The 4869-nt window shown below is 38.1% G+C and overlaps 1 non-coding gene across 1 annotated transcript; it reads right to left on the bottom strand.

The window, feature by feature from the left end:
- Positions 1-3142: 3142 nt before the first annotated feature.
- Positions 3143-3224, bottom strand: trnas-gcu (transfer RNA serine (anticodon GCU)). Its single transcript has one exon. It is a non-coding gene; the product is annotated as a tRNA-Ser (tRNA).
- Positions 3225-4869: the final 1645 nt, after the last annotated feature.

Below are 4869 nucleotides of genomic sequence, written 5' to 3'. Positions count from 1 at the left end.
GTTTTACTTAATCTAGGATTTTTATTCTGCCACACATACGAGGATATTTTGGAGTCAATAATATAAAAAAAAGATTTAGAAATAAAAATTGGTAATGTTTGAAATAGATATAAAAAAATGGGTAAAACTATCAACTTGATAGCATTAATTCGACCATCCAATGACAAAGATAATGGGGACCATCTGATAACAAGTTGCTTGATTTGGTCAATTAAAGGTAAAAAGTTAACTTTAAATGAATCCTTATGTTTCTTGACAATTTTAATACCCAAATAAGTAAAATTATCTGTAACAACTTTAAAGGGTAAGTGTTTATAGATTGAAACTTGCATATTTAATGGAAATAATTCACTCTTATTAAAATTCAGTTTGTAGCCAGAAAAACTACTAAACCGAGCAAGCAAGGATAAAATAACAGGAATAGATCTCTCAGGGTCAGATATATATAGTAACAAATCATCAGCATATAATGATATCTTATAAGTCCCTTCCCTACGGGTAATACCAAAAATATTAGGTGACTCACGAATGGCAATGGCTAAAGGTTCCAAAGCAATGTCAAATAATAGAGGACTTAAAAGGGCAGCCTTGCCTTGTTCCACGGCACACTGAAAAAAAAAGATCTTGGATTATTGTTAAGAACCGAAGCCAAAGGTTTATAATATATTAATTTAATCCATGATATAAATTTCAAGCTAAAATTAAAATTCTGCAGCATATTAAATAACTATGGCCATTCAACTCTATCGAATGCTTTTTCAGCATCTAAGGAAATGACACATTCTGGTACTTTAGATAAAGGAGTATAAATTATGTTAATTAATATTCTAATGTTAAAGGAAGAATATATATTTTTTTAAAATCCGGTCTGGTCTTCAGAGATAATTTGAGGTAATATATTTTCTAATCTAGTGGTCAAAATTTTGGTAAAAAAAACTTGGAATCCGTATTCAGCAAGGATATAGGCCGATGGGATGCACATTCAGTGGGGTCTTTATCTTTTTTTAAGAATTAGAGAAATGGAGGTGTCATAAAGAGGTTGTGGTAGCTTACCAACAGTTAACGCATCTTTTAAAAAAATTACAAAGCCAAGGAGAAAGTATAGAAGAAAAGGATTTAAAAAAATTCCACAGTATAACCGTCCGGACCAGGAGCTTTACCTGAATTCATTGAGAAAATAGCTTCTTTTATTTCAATTTCCATAATAGGTGCATCTAGAAATACACAATCTTCCGCCGTTAATTTCGGGATATTCAATTTTCTTAAAAAATCATCCAATATTGAAGAATCCTCAACAAATTCTGATTGATATAAAGAATTATAAAAATCTTGAAAGACTTTATTTATCTCTTTATGATCAATGGTCAAAGTGCCGTCTTGTTTACGAATCTTAATGATTTGTCCTTTAACCGAAGCAGTTTTCAATTCATTAGCCAATAAATTCCCAGATTTATCTCCATGTACATAAAACTGAGTCCTGGATTTAATTAAATGATTTTTAATCGAGGAGGATAATAACAAAGTATGCTCCATTTGAAGTTCAACTCGCTTTTTATAAAGCTCTTTACTAGGGGTCATTGAATAAATCTTATCAATTTCTTTAATTTTATCAACCAATGTAAGTATTTCAGTGTTAATTCGTTTCCTAACTCCAGCAGAGTATGAAATAATTTGTCCGTGAATAAATGCTTTAAAAGTGTCCCATAATATTCCACTAGAAATCTCTTCTGTAGAGTTTGTTGAAAAAAACAATTCAATTTAATAAAGTTGAGGAAGTCTGAGTCCTGAAGTAAAGTAGAGTTGAACCGCCAAGATTTAGCATTTGAAGATGAATCCATTGTCTTAACAGATAGCTTCAAAGGTGCATGGTCAGAGATGGTAATGGAATCATATTTACAATCAATAACGTCCGTAAGTAAACGATGATCAATAAAGAATACTTCGGGACTGTAGTCTTCCAGAATACGAAATTTGAAGTTTTGAAAGCTGATCATACCCTTTTTTCGGGCAGCCCGAATCAGGCGTTCTTTAGTATGAGGATAATGAAGCCGGAGATTCACTGGCGGTGGTTTCGCACCTGGAGCTGGTTGAATATGAGAGATGCGATGTGCACGGTCGACTATTGGAGGAACTAGAACTTCTGAGCCAAAGGCATCAATTAGAAATTTAGAGAAAAATACAGTCGGATCACCCTTCTCAAAATTTTGTGGAAGCCCAATTATCTGGAGGTTCTGACTTCGAGACCGGTTTTCAAGATCAGTAAGTTTGGATTTATAACGTTCCAGCAGTTGAGAAGTCGAAGATAGGTTTTGTTCCAGAATTTCAATTTTGCGATCTCTCTGGTGAGCGGCATCTTCGAGAGCTAAAATTCTTGCATGTTGTTGTTGAGTATCCGCTGTGAGTGATTGAAATTTTGCATTGACCATCTTTAAAGTTTCATCGAACACAGAAAGCTTAGGGTGAGTTTATTCTCCAGTTTCTCAAGTCTCTCGTCCATAAGTCTCTCGTCGCAATTACTTCCAAAGTTAACGGTTCTTTCGCCAGTTTTGATTCCTTAGGTTCTCGTGGTTTAGACATTTTGACTAGTTGAAAAATAATTCTAACAGTCGAGAAAAAAATCAGAAGTATTAACCCCTTTAGAATAGGTATAGATAGGTCAGTTACGGGGTGATTGTAGGTAGAAGAAAAGTAAAAGGATTGGAGCAAAGCCTAAAACAGCCTCAACCCATAAGCGCCATCTTGAGACTCCTGGGATAAGGAAAGACTTCTGTAGCCAGATGGTTGTGAATTTGTGGAATTTATTGTCCCGTATAGCTTTGGAGGCCAAGTCATTCTATATTTTAAAAGAAATGATTGACAGTTTCATGATCAGTGAGGGTGTCACATGAGACGAGAAGAAGGCGGGAGACTAAGATTGAGAGCGATAATATATCAGCCATGCTGGCATGACAGAGCAGCCCCGATGGGCTGAATAGCCTCATTCCTCTCCTATTGTTATGGTATTGCGGCCGAATTTGGAGACAAAGTCTAAGTGTGAACATTGTTTTTCATGACTCACAAAGCAAACTATCTGTCAAACCTTGGAGACTTGGAAGTTTTAAAGTAATAGTTTCAATATATCGCCCCTCAGATAAAGAGGTCGCGACGAGGATGGGATTCGAACCCATGCGTGCAAAGCACAATGGATTAGCAGTCCATCGCCTTAACCTCTCGGCCACCTCGTCTGTTCTTCTGTCTCTTGTGTTCCAAAGTTCTGAATTTCTTCACAGCACGCAATAATTCAACTTAAACTCCACACCTTTGTTTTCAGATTCCATTTCTATTTACTTTGCCTGTAATACTTACCAGAATTCATGGACACGGGGTAAAAAGGCGCAGTGAGATAAGTGCTAACCACAGGAAAAACAGAACTAGCTCTTGTTGGCATTTCAGACGCCACTGCCGTGCTATGCCAAATTGATCGATTCCCTGCTCCTTAACTCTAAGAAACAGTGTGTTTTGAGTTGTGCAGTGAGATAAAATTATATCGAATTAAGTATACGTCTAGTAGCTTGCTTATCATATTGTTTGATTTCAAGAAAATGGATATTATCGTTAATTGTCATCTGGCACCAAAACAACCGCGTTTCGTGTATTGGCAATTGCGAGAACCTGATAGCTATTAAATTACATAAAAGCTGAAGCGCACTTAGCTCCGTCTGCGGCGGCAGATCTGAATATTCTAACCGGAACTGGCACAAGTGCATGGCTGCTCGGTTCTGGTATATGCAAATAATATATAAAAAGTCACGCTCTTGTCTAACAATGATGTTTTGAATGCACTGGACCATTTTGCTGATTCCACTCCCGGAATATAAGGCCGCCTCAAAAGTCAGTGGCGTGTGCATTTAAAGATGGCTTTTCACGTAAGAGAAACAGCGAAACCGAGTATTACATTTAAATGTAAGTTGCAAAAAGTAGTGATGTTAACAACAATGCCCGAATGTCCATCTGGGATGAAACTGCCTTTTACAATTACGTTTAGATCGGCCAGCAAATAATTCATCACGTGGTTATGTTGTGTTAGTGTTGAGCAGCAGGAAATTGGCAGAAGCACTGGTGTGAGTGAGGAAACACTCACGACACTTTACCAGCCTAACAGTTTTGGTTCCATTCTGTCACCCACTCTCTACAGCATGGTTGCCCAATCTGAATCAAATGCACGCATGGGGATTAACCGAATTAATCTTCTGGGAAACGGTGCGAAATCTCACGTTTTCATTATAGGCAACATATGCTTTACGCGTCGCTTCTGTGATTTTTTTTCCACAAACACTTTCATAAACAAACGCTGTGGTGCCTTTCAAACTGTCGAGAGGAGCTTCTGCGGGGAAAATGATGTGCGCTTCACATTCGGCTCCGTCTCCGAACGTAAATTTTCGGAAAGGATTCTCCACCCCGCCCTGATAATCAGTTCTACCGCCTTGAACCCTCCTCCAGTTCTGGGACACCCGGATCGACTTCAGCACTCCTCATTCCTCCTCGAACCTTACTCCTTCTGAACGCAACGCCCCTCCACTCTCTGAACACCAAACCCAAACTTTCCATCGAACCCGCTGATAAAGAGTTTGCTGTTGTAGCGGGACGAATTAACCTCTGTATATCTTGGACGAGGCGACATCTGTGAAGTAGTACCTCCTCATACTCTTCCCTTGAAGAGGAACCAATCCAGACCATCAGAAAACTTTGTACTATATCATCACTGACGTCGGCTAATCTGGAGAACTCCCATCCACTCTCAACAATCTCAAGCTTTCAATAAGCTGATCGGCTCGCAACTAACCCCCAAGCAGGATTGTCAAATCTGATTGTTCGGTGATGCCTATTGTA

Source organism: Hemitrygon akajei, chromosome 9 (assembly GCF_048418815.1).
Source record: "Hemitrygon akajei chromosome 9, sHemAka1.3, whole genome shotgun sequence".
Lineage (NCBI taxonomy): Eukaryota > Metazoa > Chordata > Chondrichthyes > Myliobatiformes > Dasyatidae > Hemitrygon > Hemitrygon akajei.
The sequence above is the reverse complement of the archived record's forward strand: the minus strand, read 5'-3'. Positions and strand labels throughout refer to the sequence as shown.